This window comes from Lepeophtheirus salmonis, chromosome 14 (assembly GCF_016086655.4).
Source record: "Lepeophtheirus salmonis chromosome 14, UVic_Lsal_1.4, whole genome shotgun sequence".
NCBI lineage: Eukaryota > Metazoa > Arthropoda > Copepoda > Siphonostomatoida > Caligidae > Lepeophtheirus > Lepeophtheirus salmonis.
In genome coordinates this window covers 8624874-8643849 of record NC_052144.2, presented here as the reverse complement: position 1 = coordinate 8643849, position 18976 = coordinate 8624874, and the positions used below count along the sequence as shown (strand labels likewise).

At 27.7% G+C, this 18976-nt stretch overlaps 1 protein-coding gene across 8 annotated transcripts in view; it reads right to left on the bottom strand.

The window, feature by feature from the left end:
• Window positions 1-14597, bottom strand: part of LOC121129225 (octopamine receptor beta-2R) — a 258818-nt gene extending 244221 nt beyond the window's left edge. For 6 of the 8 annotated variants that reach the window (XR_011783470.1, XM_071893259.1, XM_071893261.1 and 3 more), the window contains exon 1: window positions 14416-14587. The gene's annotated coding sequence lies outside the window, so the exon portion shown is untranslated. Of the gene's footprint in view, window positions 1-14415 lie in introns of all 8 variants that reach the window. The other 2 variants (XM_040724929.2, XM_040724931.2) reach the window with 2 other exon arrangements.
• Between the last annotated feature and the right edge of the window lie 4379 nt (window positions 14598-18976).

The window sequence follows — 18976 nt, the reverse complement described above, 5'->3', positions numbered from 1 at the left end:
TTATAAAAAAAAATTTATAACTGTAGGCATTAGGCAAGCTGGATTTTATGTTGCTTTGATAAATAACGGAAGTCATTCAATTTCATAAGAACAGGGTGGTTAGATAACTTTACATTTTAAAGTTATTGGCAGTAAACATGTCTCCTTCGTAACAAGGATTGTCACTTTCTCCTATATTTCTTGTATACGGATTTCAAACAAAAATTCCTAGGTTAGATGGCGTAAATGTATTTCTATAATGTGTATATATACTTAATCAGTGCAACTTCATCAAACTAATTAAAGGAACATTAAAAAAAAAAAAAAGCATTTAAAAGATTACATCAAATAAAATCAACTAAATTTTGAATTTTTTTGGAAACTATTCCATCTCTTTTGTAGCCGTAAACATCAATCAAAATGATTAAAATAATTTTACTAATATATAACGTGTTGAAAAATATACTTTAATTTGAATATAATCTTAGCAACTGGAGTTTAGTATTTCAAAAAGATATAATTTGTTATTTTAATAGTAACAATATTAAATGTATATATCTGATAAAAATGACAATGAAATATTCATAATTTATTGCAAATTTAAGAAATCCAATTAGCACTCATAAGTTTTGATGAGTTTGCATGTTAAATAATAGTTACAACATTAATTTTTTGTATCTGTCTTCAATTTGAAAAGAAGAAGAATTGAAGTATTCAAAAGAACAAATTTTAAGAAAAACAGTACATTAAATTAACTAAGGGTCGATTGAAAATGACTAAATAAACAAATAATTGTCATTGGCATTGTCAGGATAAATTATGAATTAAAAAAAATTATATAATTTTATAGAAATATGCTGAAAAATACTGGTGATAAAATATAGTTTCAAAAGAATAAAATGCAATACACCATTACTCGTTTGTGCTATTGAATATTCTAAATACCTATTTAAAGGTTGTACTGATACAATATCATAGTAATTAATACACACACATACTGATAGGGATATTGTAAATGTTAAACAACTTGCAGTTTGACACATTCTCCTTAAATAATACATTTGATATACGGGTTCGGTTTAATATATATTTGTTTCAATCACAAATATTAAATAAACGTGCCAAATTAGGCCAGTTTAACAATTGGATTTGTTTAGTAAAACTTGAAGTATCATTCATCTACGGCAACGGTTTGATATTTTTTTTTTAAGACGTAGCTAAATTATTTATAATTAGCTTTGGATGTTAATAACTTCAAATATCTGAGACAAATGGATAATAACGTCATTAGGCAAGGATTATTTGATTTATGCCTTTTAAGTCCTTAAGCTTTTGGAAGGGGCTCATTGAGACGTCAAGTTTTTAGGGCCGATAAATTATTTATAAATACACAACAATATAAAATAAGAACATTACTTTATTATTTTTATATTACAATCTATTTAACATTTACAGTTATAAAACAATTAAAATCACTATTAATCTAAGAAATAAGTATGTTATAGACAAAAATTAACTTTTCCTAAAAAAATTGTACTTAAAAAGGAGTTTCATTTAAAAAAACATATATATGTGAAACTTTTGTTTAAAAATCGAATTAAGGAATTAGAAAAAAATTAATTTGTTATTTTTTTAGAATTTTTTTTATACTTTTGTTAGAAAATTGTAAAGGGATACGATTTTTTTTGATTTTTTATATTTGTTAAACTGAACCTTTCTTTTGGTATTTTATTCTTTTGCTGCCATTATGGGAACAATATAGTTTTTTCATATGACATTTGTATTATCGGTGTAGGCTATTTTAGAACCCTAACTAATCACATTTTAAAATAGATTTTTCCAGATTATCATACAAGAAAAATGATGCAGTGTATTAAAATGTCAAAATGGGAATGACAAATAATTTGTTTTTACTTGGTCTATTTATTTTATCTCATCAGAATATTAATTAATAAAATATTTTTTTAATTCTTTAAGACATTCAATACACAATTGCTAATATTCAACATTGAATGACTATTCAATTTATAGAAACATAAAAAAAACTGCCCTTAATTGGTCGAAAAAAAGTGTAAGTTTCAAGAACAATCGTACTTTTTTTCTTTCACATTCGTTCAAAACCAAATAAATTTTTAAAACATGGTCATTTTGTAGGATAACTTTTTTATGATATTACTTAAATATCGCCTTCATATATATAAATATCACGTGTTAACTATTTTACTAAATAACCAAAATATAAATCGGTTTCAAAGTTGGAAATATTATTTTTTTTTTGTATGTTCCTTTAATTGGTTAGATGGAGTTGCACTAATGAAGTATAAGTAAACATTGTAGCATTACAATTACTCAAATTAACCTAGGAATCTTGTATGAAGTCCATATATATAAAGTATATATATTCCACTAGGACTCACCTTGGCGCAAATCTACGCAGATGGAAGTCAGGAGAAGAATTTTCCCCGACTGTATAGTCCATAAGCTACGGCGTTTCCATTGGAAATATATTAATTTAATAGTCAATTTTTGATTTATCATTAGTAGACCTTTTATGTATATATGCAGTTAAAAAAAAGGATGTACCCTATCTGGCATACTTTTTTTTTTTTCTGTGATACATTTTTTCAAAGAATATGAGAAATGTTTATACTCTCAATACTGTATTATGCTATGGAGTACCATTTGAATCCGTTGTTATTACATAAACTGTATCTGATTTCAACTCTTACATGTCAATATTCTTAATTACCATATAAATTTATGATTTAAAACGATCGTAAAATTTTTAATCTTCCATAACCGGTAAAAAAGTTGGTACAAAATACCATATCTGAATTAAATGCAACAATTTGGATTTCTATAACCAATTGATGAATGATCGTGTTTCTCCATCATGACAATCCTCTAAACATAACAACATACATACTTTTTTAGTGGTCATCTAACCTCTATTATGTGCTAGAAAATATTGAATGTGTTGCCATCCAGCTGCCCAAAGAAGAAAATTGCTGAATAATTCGAAATCTCATAGTAACTGAATTATCTTATATTTGGATGAGAAACAATTGACAGTGGACAGATCCCATATCCTCTAAAACGAAAAATGGTTGGCCATATAGATAACTAATATCCCCCACCTCTTTAAAATCATGTTTTGGGGTTGTATCTTGACCCTTAGGTTCGTTAGGATAAATGGTAGTGTCATTCCCACATCTTCTTTGACCCAAAGGAGAGGGGTGTGTGCCAAGAGTTACTATGAATTCCTTGTGTTTCCAGGTAATACCTTGTAAGAGAGCTGAGACCAATGGTTTTTAGTTCCTGTTTCAACAAGTACCGTAAGACCAAAACTAATTTCAGGAAGAGAAAATATTATTGTGACACTCAAACATCTGGTCATCTAACTACCCCATGTATTGCTTCTTCGAGAATAATTCTATCATCAAAAACTGGAAAAAAGTCTTCCCCGTAGACGTGGTTAAGGGTTGCAAATCCTATAGTCCTGGTATTGAGCAAACTATGGGCGAAACAGTCAACCACATTTGATGAATTTGTTCTTTGTATTATAAGAACTTGCAAATAACATTTCAAACCTCTACTAGATCCGGATGCAGTTAAAGGTAGTCCAGATTTACTTTTTCAAGTTTGTAAATTGCTCATTTGTAAAAAAATACTTGGAATAAATGAGAGTGATTCTAGTTATATAATTAAAAGATTTTTTTTTTTCACAAAAAAACGAACATATAACTCCAGATAATAAATTATCAAAGGGATCACTCGTTTACATGTATTGTTCATGTAGGGAACCGACGTGGAGCTTCAGAAAGGAAAACAGATAGTAATTTAATTAAGAATATATTTCTTATTTGCGTCTTTTAGAAATAAGCTAAAAATATATAGAAAGAGAATCTACTTATTATATCTTCAACCCTCCTTAGTTCCATACAAATCCTTATACCTGTACTTCCTTGGTACATATAGTCACCCTAACGTCAACTATTTTACACCAATGAATTCATAACACCAGTCAGCTAAATTTCAATTTTTGTAGCCTACCGGGTGTAATTTTGATTTATTTTACACTGACTTTATGTATTTAGAGAAGGAACATACAAAAAAATTGATATATCCATATAAATTTTATTTTAAAATTAATTATCTGAACCAAAGACACACGTCTTGAAATAGCTTTCAGTATAGGATTTTATTTATTAATTCATTCTGAGCAAAAGGTTCCCTCTAAAAAAAATTGACAATAACTTTATATACATACAAAAAAAAAAGCCAAACACATAGCAAAAGAATAAATAGTCGTTCCATAACATTTTAAATAAAAGGATAAATTAACTACAATAATTATTCTATAAATCTGGAATTGTTATAATTTTTTTAAAATGATGTATTATTCAGTGCAAAAAATTTAAGTTTTTATCCGAAAATGAGGGGTAAATATGTATTATATCCCCGCAGAGTTCCATGAAGACGTATACCCCCTTGGAATATAAACAGGGAAGGCTGAATATTGGGCTTTGGGTGTAATCACAAAAACTCTGATTACTTTTACTTTGATAGTCTCCACAACTACCAACTTCTCTGCAATCAATCTTTTACAGCTTGATACGACAAAATCCATAGCTACTGTTTTTGTAGCAGGACTTTGAATTTTTAATGAGACACTAAATAAAATGAATGGTGTTTGATTTTCTTATGTAATTCCTGCTATGATCAGTGTTATAAAATGTTTGAAAATCTGGAGTGCTGGGCAACTCGTAAAAGCATGAATAACTATAATGTACAATTTGCTAAAGTCCTTATTGGGATAATTAACAAATAAACAACACGAAAATATTTCAAATTAGGCAGTAAATCTTTTTTCATCCTATATTTTAGATATAAAACTTATCATGTTTTAGGTCAATCAACTAATTTAAATATTCATCAAAGATTGTATCCGTATGTTCTTCAGAGTTGGACAATAAATTCATTCATAAGTCCCACAGAGTTGGAAAGAACTCTACGTTTGCCGCTCTTTTCATTGGGAAAAATAATTCCACTATTGAATAAAAAATAATAGTCCAGATCATAAATAGAGATTATATTTCTAGATAACGCTGCTCATTTCCAATTTTAGGATCTGAAAGGTTCATAAAAAAAACCAATACTTTTATAGTTTTCTAACGCGCAATGTCAATAGTAGAAGAAAATAAAAAGACTGATGTCCCTTTCCAAGTGATTTTTTTTTAAAATATACATGATTCGGTGTTATTTTTGCATTGAAATATGTAATTATAATACAAAAGTGTGAAATATTGGTTAAAGATTCACTGAATTTTTTTCTGAATCAGAGAAAATGCCTTGTAAGTACAAAATAAATTTTAATACATAGATCTGCTTTTGACAAGTCCAATAAATTTGTTATTTTTGAGAGTGATGATCAAAATGACAATTTGGCGTAGAGTATAGACACAAAAAAAATGGAGGATTTGATTAAAATAAATATCAAGATTTATTGACAGTATATGAAATGTTAATCTTTGTAGGCTACAAAGGTAGAAAGTTTGTGTTGCAAATATAATTTCATAATTTTCAAAGTGAAAGTAATCAGAAACAAACAATCTCAATCCAAGGCAAAACTTTGTCTCAAATAGTGACATGTTGGATACATAAAGAGATCTGCAACTCCCCCTTTTATGTCCATTGTTCTTATTTATCGTTGGGTTGGATCTATGAACGCATTAAAAAATTATTTCAAACCTCATAAATTGTAAAAAACTCAGAAAGTAATGGCGTAGCAAAATTTGCCTATGTTGCAAGGGATGCATATTTGATATTAATATTTATACTAATTTTAGAAAAATCTTACTCAATTTAATTAAAGCTATTGAAAGTATTTCAGATTACTGCTTTAAACACCTTAGGAAGACCAACTCATGTGCCTATTAGAAGAAGAATAAACAAACGGAGTATCTATCATTGGTATATTTTTTCCTTTTTTTGAAATTAATTTTATTAACAAAAAAGTAAGAAGCATTTATGCCAAATTCGGATCTCCTAGAACGCCAATGAATTATAATTATTTCCAAATTATTAAGGATGCATTTATTTTTTTTGATACATATTGATACTAATTTACCGAATTATAAAAAAATATATTTAAATATTTTTTTTAAGAATTTGATTTACTTTTTTTTTTTTGTTTTATGTGTCAATTCAGATCCTCATTATATATGATTATTCATGGCATAAATATATAGTTGGGAAAAAATAGAATCAATGACAAACTTGTTTTCCTAAATATTTGGAAATGGGACGGAGCCTTCTTGTAATTTTCGTCGGGAGTGACAACATGAACTCTGAGACTTAGTGATACGTTTTTTTGTAAGGTTAGGAGGGAATTTGGGGGGCTCTATAGATGATTTTGAGGCAACAATAATATGGGATGAGATGAAATGTCAAAGTTAAAGTGTTCGACCCCTAAATTAGTCACAAGAATCCAGCAAATATTTAATGAAGATGCGAGGAAGGTAACCAGTCAGAGTCGCTGATCCGCCTCTGAATTCACGAAAACCTTTGTTACTACTTATACAAGATGAGAAAGGGCCAGATTAAAAAAAAAAAAATACCAAGAAAACGTGTTTAAAGCACTCCGAAAACTTCTTCAATCACCCACTTCATTCAGGCATGCTTGGGGGTTTCAAAGACAAGAAAAACTATTGCTATTACCAAAAGGTGAACAAACAAAACAACAATTGGTTGGCTTTTAGTGGTAAATATTTGCCCGTCGTCATTCAGGGGAAGTTCCAAGCCCAAATTGTGGTGTTTAGGCGGGTTAGCTATGAAATTCCTACGTCTTTCCTCCTCATGTGTTCCCCCTACACCTCAGGCTCAACATGCAGCTTATGCCAACCTGGATCAAATGGAAGCTCTGAATCGAGATGATTACCAAGGGAAGGAATTAAATGTGGCAACGGGTCTCAGGTACTTGCCAAACCCAAAAAAAGTATCAAATGGCTCCAAGACAATTTCGATTACTTCATCTTGGCATACTTTTAGCCTCCAAATTTGCCAGATTGAAACTTATAGTTTTTTTGTGTGTGGAGCACAATCGAACAACAAACAAATCAAACTACCTGTAACCCCAAAGACGAATGTATAATTGGAATCGAGAAGGAATTCAAGTAATTGACAAGGGATCAAGTGGAGAAAGCCAGCTTGCGTTGTTGACAAGTATAAATACTAAAATTGAGGCTGGAGGTGATTTAAAAAAAAAAAAAAAATATAATAATTTTTGAGAATTTGTTTTTATTTTTTTAATTCTGAGAGTTAGAAACTCTAGGGGCGAAAACCTGCTCTATAACTATCGCAATGAGGTCAATCCGGTCGATTTATAGATTTAGTCGGAACGTGTATAATAATTTATCGGTTCGTTTGTACCCAAAAGAGGGAGGACTGAAAGCATGCTAGAATAGCAAGCTCAACCCATGTTTGACCATGTGGTCTCTATTTTTTTTTTGACGACTTGAACAATTTCAGTTGGCCCTATGAAGGCCCTTTCACTTAATTTGGCACTCTTTTGTTGCGTGAGTCTCACTTATATTGTGACACCCAAAAATCTTCTTAAGTATACGTCTGAACCAGGAGAAATTTAGTGGTTTCCAAAGTGCCTCGGTTGGGGGTAATTACTATACTTTTGGATACTAAAGTTTAATTAATAAAATATAATCTAGGTCTATTTGACTCATTTTTAAATTTCATTGTTTGTCTAATTTCGATATTCAACCCAGGCAACTATGACTGAGAGATTTTTTTTTTTTTTTGCTTCTTGATATTATATTTAACACAGATTTTCCATTTCCTTATTGTTAAATTGTATTTAAAATTATTTTAATGATCAAAAATAGCCTATAATACCAATGGGTCAATTAGACCATAAAAAAAACTTATATACATATTTATACAACATAAAAACTAGTGTTATAATAAGAAGATTATGACAAGTTCCTATATTCTCAAAAAATTAAGGTTAATTCATTCAAAATTGCTATAAAAAAGCTACAAATACTAGTTTTGATCCTAAAAAACCCCGGTTGTATAATACGTATATAAATTTTCTGGTATTATATGGGTTCTACTAGGAAATTTTTCTATTATACTAAAAACTATAGTATGAATGTTTCTTTGTTGTCAAGAAAGATCCGAGTAATTCTAATTTAATACCGCTGGAAATTGACTATATTTTATAGTACATTTACTTGTCACATTTTATCGATCTCATCATAGTACATCCCCCCAAAAAAAACAAAATACTCTTATAAGAAGAATATAGATAAAAAACGAGATATCTTGTGTAATATTCCTTGAAAGTATAATTGGCTCATCGCTACATCCCTAAATACGTGGACTCAGAGAATAGTAAGGGCCTCATATCAAAAGTACAGGGTATCTTCTATGGTGCAAGGTTTAAACTTAGTCCCATTCCGTGTGGTCCACGGAAGTATGTTTCGAGATTCAACTCGTGACATCCAATGCAATAAGTTGATGATGGATCCGGCAGTGGATGAAAATATGAAGTTGGATTGTATAATTAATAACAGATATCCTACTATCAATTTATCAACATAAACAGAGCAGCAGTAATTCCACTCCTTTAATTGTAAAACCATTGGTAAATTACATTAATATGATGACCCTTCTTTAATACACTTCGTTTGTCTTCTTTGATTGTCTGATTAATTATATGTTATATATTTTACACACACGCGCTTGCTTTGTAAAATCAAAGTTGTACCTGTTTTTTTTTCTTCATATTTTACTTAAGAATCTAAGGAGTTAAAATTTTTGTTATGATATATATGTATTCCTGTTTTTGAAAATTGTAAATATTTTTAAGATTATCTGTATAAAGTGTAAATATTTTTAAGATAATTTGTATAAATTGTAAATATATTTTTAAGATTATTTGTATAAATTGTAAATATGTTTAAGATTATTTGTATAAATTGTAATTGAAAAATTTAATCTACAGTAAAAAAGAAGAACAGTTAAAATAAAACAATTAAGAGATCTCTGACATTTGATATTATTCTTTTATTCATTATAATATGATAATAACTATTTCAAATAGACAATATAATGAATCCCCCAAAAAAAGGGCTGACTGGCTTGTCAGATTTGTTCGTAAATTATTTCCCTTTTTTGAAAAAAAAAAAAAATGACATTATTTTATAGGAGGTTTTTAAGAACTCTTTGGGTTGGATAATTACGTATTATTATAGATGGTATATAAAACAACTCGAAATCAATCAAACTCAAAAATTTGTTTCTTGTCCTAAAAAAAAAAACTAATTCAACGAAGAACTGCAAAATTTTGGACTTGAATTCCACATTAATATTAAGAATATTTTCAAGAATTTTTCAATACCCAGGGAAGTATTTTTCTTCCACTTTTGAAGTTTAAAAAAAAATTAACATTTAAAAATGAAGAAATCATTCTTTATAACTACTAAACATGTGTTATAACATTTTCAAGTCTTCGATTTCAAACTAATGTTTACATCTTTTTTTTAAATCTGTGTAGTTGTATGTAGGTATAAGACTCTTTTATATAAACTTAGGTTATGTATGCTCGTAGAGTATAAAACTACAAACTGGTAACAAAATATTATGCAATATCTAGTATGATTTTGTGTTTGTCCACTCATAAAGTTATATTTTTTTTACTTTAATTAGGATAATCGTTAAGATTTATGGCTTTGATGTCTTAGTTTTATTTTACAATAATTTAGGACGTCAAAATGATGCTGGTTTCTGTTTTTAATTTAATTTAGTATAAAAACTATAAGTTACTGGTAGCTGAATGCTTAGTAATTTTATTGTTATATTAGTAAATATTGATTGCATCGTTATTTTAATTGATTTTTGCAACCTTTCAACCAAAAAAAAAAACAGAAAAAAAAGATGTAAACTTAGTCAATTTACCAACTACAGAAGTTCTATGTAGTAATTGTTGCTAATTGTTCAAAGCTTAACAAGAAGAAGTAATTCTAATTCAATAAATCAACATGTAAAACACAGATTTAGAGAAAATAAGTTATATAAAAAACAGCTAACAACAATGCCGTCCGAAAAGTAAGTTTAAGACAAAACTGGTAAACAATTATTTAGAGAGAGATGACAACAGATGCTAATTGGAAACATTTTTAAAATGTTAAAAAAAACATGGTAACCCTGACAATTTGATTAATGTTTTAGAGAAAGGATGTTTAGATGTCATGAAGTTTCATAATATCAGCTCTAAGCAGCTCTTGCGAGGGATAATTGGAGTAGGAAATAAATTGCGACAAAGTCAATCATTCTTCCAATGTCAGTCCTCAATTCTACGCTGAGTCCAATCACCACTTACAATTGAAACTCTGCAACAAAACCCTAGGGCTACTTTTTTTCTGTTATGTGCATACACGCATAATATTCTATCAGGTTTTATATAGACTCATGATAGATTTTATATAGTAGAAATGGAATTTCAGTCCACAGGAATTATAATAATAACAGCATTTTATGAACACTACAGGTTGACAACTGAAAAAAATAGGGGAGCAAAAAGATACAACTGATTAACATGGTAGGATAATAGAGATACCACTACCAACAAGTATGAGGACGCTATTTTGACGTCCCGTTATTTGTAAACATCTTTTATAACCATATAAACTGTAATGAAGTGTTCAGGATCATTTCTTTGTATTTTTAAAAAAGATGGTTTTTGAGCCAAGAAGACCCGAAACATATTTATCTGATATGGATTATATATCTACTAACAAGCATTCAATTACTTATTTCTAGTAAAAATGTATAATTATTTATGTACATATAGATAGAATAAGCCTTTTTTTCATTTGTTGATATACAAAAATATGTTAAAATATTAAAATTTAAACGAAATAATATTGAATATTAAGTCTGTATATTTTTACTCAATATTGAGAATCAATTTAGAAAATTGATAAATATTTTCAATAGCCTGTATCATCTATATATTTAATTTTATATAATATATAATGTTATATATATGTTACATTAGTCTATAGAAAATACCTTTTTGGACATTAATATTTTATCTAAACAAAATACAACTCAAATTGAGTGATCATTCTATATTTGAATCTTATTCATAGTACATATCCATTGATATATAAAATTTTCATTTATACTATACAATTCTAAAGAATGGTTTGCAAAGGTACAGTTATATTTTTGCAAAAACTTAGTCAAAAGTCATCATTTATCAATACACAAATAAATAAAAAAATCAAATTGCTTATATGTTTCTTTGTGATAAGTTTTAGTTTGTACGTCCTGGACACAGGTCTCTGACCGTTTTAATTTTTGGTGGGTAGATATATTTAGGTACTTAACATAAATTTGACGTGGATCGGTTTTATAGAAAAAATATTTTTAGATTGGTCTTAGAGAAAACTTTGGCTTAGATCGATGCCACAAGAGAAATCAATTTTGATCAATCTCATTTAAGATTTGGACTAGACCATTAGTATTATAAATGACGTCATGTGTGTTTGAAAATTGTAAATATAGGTAATGGAATATTACCTTCAATTTATAAATCTTTTTTTCGTAAAATAACTCGTTTAATTGAGTAGGGCATGGTTATGAAGGTTAAATTGTTCAACATTTAAAGCAACTCGTAAAACTGGGAAGAGAAGAAAGTTGGTTAATAGGGTGAGACTTGGGAAAAAGTGTGATCTATAAAATGAAATCAAAAAGTTTGTCCCTTTTTTGAAAAAAAATAATTTTAAACCACGGTCTGAGATTAAATTTTCTAAAGAAATAATGGACCCCAACGGTCAACATAAATTCACCAAGACTGAACCAGTAAAAGTCGATACTAAACCAAGTCCAAATATTACATTACCTTTTACCTACCTATTTTAAAAAGGATTCATGATATAAAATATTATGAATCAGTGTACTATTCATTCTCTTTAATGCAGTTTGCAAAACTAAGATGAGAAAAAAATTGGTTTATTTACTGAGACCTAGGAAAAATATGATTCATACAGTCAAATCAAAAAGTTTGATTGATATAGCGGGATAAAAAATTCTACATTAATAATGAACCCAAACGGTGAAGACAAAATTTATTAAGACTGAACCTGTAAAAATTGAAATGGAACAGAGTCCTAATATACAATTACTAGGGATAGAACGATACACCATTCGGTACAGTATTTTGTAAAATTGTTTTTTTAATAAGATAAATGTAGTTTTTCAAGTGTTATTTAGATCGTTTATTTTTTGAACAAATAAACTTAACTTTTCTTTAAAAAAAAAGAGCTGATTTCAAATATACATAGGTTATTTAACACTATTATTTAACAATTTTTTTTTTTTTTTTTTTTTGTAAAAAAATGAGCTTTTTTTAAATTTTCTGTTAATAAACAAAGCCAATTAGCAGTCACAATATCGCAAGCCTTCGAAAAACGTATTTTGCTTGATACTGATGCACATATAGTAGCGAGATATCGTGAAACTAACTTGGAAACATTGGCAAATTTAATAAAATTATCCTTTCACCAAACTACTGGATTTTTTTGTTAACGGTGATGTATTTTATAAATTTGTTAGTCATTATCTCTTTTTGCTTAAATAAATAATTCCTTATATTATAGGAAGTTTATGGATTAAAATCTTTTATAACTATCTAAATCTATTATTTTATAAAAATAACCCAAATTTTATAGAATCAAAATATTTCATATTTGATTATAATAAACTCCGTATCGTACCACCCCTAACTGTTACCTACATTTTTTGAATGTGTTTCATAATTTAAAATATAAGATACAATCTTCTACATATTTGTTTAATTATAGTCTTGTAGTTATTAAGATTTTTTTGACTTGGTAATTATAAAGACTCCTTAGAATACCTGACAGTTTAAGTATATAAATTCTTCATATACTGATATGAAGAATGGCGTATAAAGTGTATGAACAATCAATCATAAATTATTTCAAATAATATATTTCATTAAATATGTTTGTACACACGGTGTAAACTTATTTTTAACAATAAAACTACCCAAAAAATAAGTTTCTCTACTCAATTGATATGAAACATATCAATTTTCGAACCAAGTTATATAAAAAACAAATTCATATATATAACAAGTATACTTATATTTTATGAATGATTAACAACACAATTACTTGTTTTTGTGCAGTTTGTTGAGCATCATAGCATTTGGGTATCTCTTTGGAAGTTTCAAAGCAAATTATAAGATTTATCATAGTGTTTTAACATATTTAGTTAGATAATATTTTGTAAATGTTCTACAAAGTTACATCATGAATGCAAACCGAAAATATGACTATATTTGACTATTCTTCAACTACGTACAACTCCAACTAATACTCAAGGACAATGTATACTAACACTTACATTTCCATATTCAACATCACAAATAAAAATTACTTTTAAATATCACTATCGAACATTTTTAACCTTTGTTTGTGTACTGGGATTTTCTGTAACCCATATTTTATGAAATTGCTACAAATATAGTACTTGAGATTATAAAAATGTATTTCCTGGAAATAGTTTTTTAAATTTTGCAATTTTTAATAAAGGTTTGGTGAATTTTATTAATTACTAAAGTTAAAGTCGTTATTTTGCTTTTCCAATAATCTTTTTTTCAATTTAAGATATACGCATTGATAATAATGTAATATCAGCTGTTGTTCTATACATATATCCCAGTGCACTTCTTCAACATTAATGAGCACATTTTTGTTACGCAGAATTTTTTTTAAATGATCCATGTTTCGTTAAAGTTTTTATCGAAAAAAATACTTTTTTAGTCACAAATTTCATCTTGTTTCTTAAGATTAATTTAAAAAAAAAAAAATTCTACCATAGTAATTGATATTGATTTTTTATGCCGTTTTCTAACCACGTAATGAAGAATTATTAGTATATGTAACTAAATGTTAACTATCAACACTCAATAAAATCATTTACAAACATAATAATCACTCAATAATAATTGTTTTTGCAGAGACCTTAGGAGTATAATTTGATTTTTTTAAAAATAGCACAACTCGTTACAATTTTCGTCCTATCTTAATAAATGGTGTACGTAGGGAATATATTTTTATTGGCAGGGCTTTGAGTCACTTAAAACGTAATCATGTAGGCAAAATATGGATATAAAGGGGCTTTGATCCCATACGCATCTCATTGAATCTTGCAAAAGGCATTTATTTGCAGTATTTTGAGATGGACAGTCTATTTAAATATAAAAATGTGTCTTAAATATTTTTTTTAATATATATCGTTTCAATAATTGAGCCAAATAATTTTGCATTATAATATATGTACATATAATATTAGATTATATTAAATATTTATGAAAATACCTACCTTATTCTCATTTATTTTCCATCACTACTCTTTCTCAAAAACTAATTCATAACGATCTATAAAATAAACGACACACGTTTCACTATTATGTCTGTAAAATTAAGAGTTTTTTGACAATTGTAATTGAAGCAATCAAAAGCGCTCCTCCCTGAGGCAATGACAAATGTTTACTAAAAAAAACTGCAATATATATTTTTTCTATTACTATACAATTTGCGAAAGTCGAGTCCGGGCGAGTTTCTCGCGCTCCTCTTTGAGTATTACTCTGTAAGTGAGTGTATTTCAAATAAATATATTTTTACTTTGTGTTCAATATTAGTTCAGTATTTTGTAGACTTACTTTTTTATCTACGTATTTTTGGTTTTGAGTACATTATAATTATTATATCGTTATAAAAAATCAATAAGTTGAAAGAATTTTTTTTTTATGATTGCCATGGCTTTTAACAAATATGTGTGCGTTTGTGTATGTACTAAAACATGTAACCAAAAAAGTCAATACTAGATCTTGCTATAACGGGTTTAATTTTTAATATATTGAGATAGTTGTTCTTATAATTTGATTGGTTGTTGTATAATTACAGATAAATGATACAATATACAAATTATGTCTTCAATAAATATTCATCATGTCTAGAGTAAATTTCATTCCTTGAAATTAGAATGTGTGCAGTGAGCTTACACAAAAACAGTATTGAAATAAAAAATCAAAAACTCGAGAAATTTTATATTTATTTTATATTGTGTACAAATTTTGATGTTTGTACTAGTTACAAAGTGTATAAGAAAATTATACAAGCTGTAAATGCATTATGTAATTACTAGATTGGTCATTCTAATTATTAACTATGCAATTATACTGTCATTGAAAAAACAATCCCCTTCTATATTATATGATCCAGTAGATGCCCTCAATTGAAAAATAGTATTTTTTAATTATTATTTAAAATATTAATTAATTCGAATTGGTATATGGAATTTTGTCTTGATTCATCGGAATCGACATCAAGATATTTTATAAAATCATCCCATGACTAATAAATATATTTGATATTAGAATATAGAGCATTTATTAACAGCTGTGTTACTGTACAACGACGTCACTTTGGGTCAGAAGTTGGAATTATCTGAAAAAAATTCACATATAGTGTTACTAGGATAAAAATTCAATTAAAAACTATTTATATCCTTCAAGGAATAGTTTTGCTACTTTAAGTGAAATTTTTTGTGTTTCTCAATCATCTTAATTTGCTTCTGTGTTAACAGGCGACATATTTAAGTTTTTAAAATCTCAATACTTAGTGGCCTTTTCTTAATCCAATGTTTTCAGTTAGTTAAAGTCATTCAATAAATACAAGTTCTTCTAATAGGTTAACCATCTTTCAGTGTTCCTTACGTAATTCCAAATTTTGTTAATATTGTGTGTTTTTATTTTAAATTATTATGATATTTTAAATTTTTTTTTTTTTGACAAAAAGAAACTTATAAATTTAATTTATAAATATTAAATGAAACGAAAATGTTTGTAAATCAATAAACTATTGATTTCCCTCTAGGTCGAGCTCCGTTCTTCAAATCTTTTAAGAAGTAATCATTTTCGATGATTTATAATATAGAGTCTAGAATAGAGTTGTTTGTAAAATAAATTGTATTTAAAAAAATATTAGTTCCCTTCATGTACATAATTCAATTAATAAAAAGTGAATTATATTAATAAAGATTTACTCGAGATATACTTTTTTTTTTGTAGATTCCTGTATTGCAATTGATATACTACGTGCTCAACGAAACATATATAACAAACAAACATATGCATTAAAAGTATGTATTTGATTATAATATCACCTTCCTACGTAGGAACATGAAAAACTTTTTGAATATTTCACAAAAGTACGACTAATACTAATTTAATTGTTTTGTCTCCGCCAAAAAAATTACTTAAATTGAAAAGTAGTCATTCTGTTGTATGTTATCCTGAATTTTTCCTGCATTTCAAAGAATAAAAATTGATTTCCGGGGATCTGAAATGTAATTTTCCTATAAATGAGAAACTATAAAGAATGGGGGAAAAAAAAACTCATTTATTTTTTATTTTATACCTGTTAGTTTTAATAACAAGATTTCATTACGCGACTAAACGACAGCTGAAACAAAAGTTTAGAAGTGTTTTTTTATATGCCATGTCTTTACGTCAGTATAAGACGACGAATATTTCATTTCTTTTTTCCTTCATTTTCATTGGCAGCACACAAAATTGATATCCACCGAAATTCACGGAGTATTGCCCTTTTTTTGCTTTGATGGAAGTATAAAATGCAATATCGATCTTGCCACGAACCTTTTTATATTCTCAGTATTAGTATCGTCGATGGAGATCAAACTTCCAAAAAACGATTTTTCATATTTATTGAAGACCTTTATTGTCTGTTTTATTATCGACAAATTAGTAATAATTTGTGATGAACAATTATATACTTTCAGTCCGGTTCTTTTCAAAAATCCTCAAGAATTTTGCAAAGCTTTGGGACATAAGTGGGATTATTTTTGCCCCCTGGATTACATATCTATCATCTGCAAATAAAACATTTGTCACATTTTTTTCTACATTTTCTATCCTTTCAAGACACGTATCTATTGTATTGAGAAGACGTGCAATAGAAGCTAGAATATGGAGAGGAATTATATTTAATTTAATTATTTAAAAAAAAAATAATTATGTTCTCACTGTCAGCAAATAACATTAATTTTTTTAAATAAATGGTTATTCAAAATATAGTTGCATGCATATATGTATATCCTCAAAAAAACAATCTATTATTAAAAAATATAGAAATTCCTCATATAATTGTTTACAAAATTACTTTAAACGATCTAATATTTAATAAAGGCAAGTTTATGGAAGAAGTTAAGAAAACCAAGGATAATAATTAATTTTTAAACCATTTATTTAATTTATCAGGTTATTTTGGTATTTAAAATTATAATTTCTAATATTTGCTCCTTTAAATTGTTATTGATTTTTTTATGACTTAAAATGCAATTTTCGTCGTCTTCAAGAGAAGGCTATATTCAGATAAATACTTTCTTTTTGTTAGATTATAAAGTATTTAAAATGAACTTTTCAAGAACTATAAAATAAGATGTTTTATTGGTCTTTAATATGAGGTTAAAATCGGTTTAGTCACATGTTTTGTCAATGTTATTGGCCATAGAATACGTATACATATTCTTTTACAAAATCGATTTTTTTGGTAGAACCGAAGTTATCATTCATGTGTATCGGCTTTTATTGTTTCACGGTTGAGCTCTTTATCGATAAAGAATCATGTATTTCTTTAAGATAAATAGGTCAATACTAATTTACATTATAATATATTTTTTGAGTAGAAATATATATCTCTAAATTAGTGACCCCGAACGGTAAAATATAGAGAAGGAGAAAATCAACATCAACCATCAGTGTATTGCTAGTTAAACTTCATAAATTTTATATTTTACAACCTTTGGTATGGTTTTCCAAGGCTAAACGCCAAATTCGAGTCTAAAGTAAAACCCAAAATAAGACATACTATGACTACTTCAGCTTGGCACTTGACGAAATAAAAGCATCGTGCATGACACCTCTGATAGAAAATCATCTCAAAGACCCACATTCTACCATTAAAAGTTGTATTCTTTACTTATGTTTTCCTTCAAATAGCGGGAAGTTTCTGGGTTTTTCTAATTATTCGGAAATGAGGTGCATATACACAGTCAGTATTGAAAGATGAAATGATTGATTTCTAGAAAAAAATTGTATTTTTTTTTTTAGCCAAAGGTTTCATCCGGAAGGCACTGTTTTCAAAATCCAACTCCAATTAGAGCCAGCCCATTTTAAAAAATTATACAAAATGGCACATGTCGCAGATCAGTTGTATGCACAGTAGAAAGAAAAAAACGAAGTTTTCCTACCCGGGGGATTTTATAAGCAAAATAAATGAAATCATTTGTGATTACCTTCAACGTTTATAAGCTAACGCCAGAAGACACCAGCCTTTTTGTGTATGAAAACCAACTATTATACACTAGGAAAACATCCAAAACAGTAAAAAAGTTGAGAGAATGGGCTGCCAAAGGTTCAATGTTCGTGTTTCAAACTTTTTTTTCTCGAATCGCTCAACCTGGCTGACTTACTGATTTACGATAAAATATTTCAAAAACTGGGTTTTTGATAAAGGTGTGAAAATTAGTATAATTCCTTCCAAAATATTAATCTATAAAAAAAGTCCTTCTATTTGACAGCTCCATATGGTTAATCCATTCCAACATACAAATATTTTCAGCTAAAACAAAATAAAAACGACAGGTTTTTTTCATTTTACTTTTATCACAACAAGAATTTATAAACCGTTTATTAGATAAATTTTCTCCTGCCTATGACATTTGTGTATAACCCCTTAAATTTATGATTTTCTGTATTGTCTGAATTTTGAATTTGTCTCGAATTTGTACACTTTTTCTACAAAATAGTAGTCTTGTTCAAAACAAGATCGGTCTTTCTTTAAGTTTTAAACTATTTTTT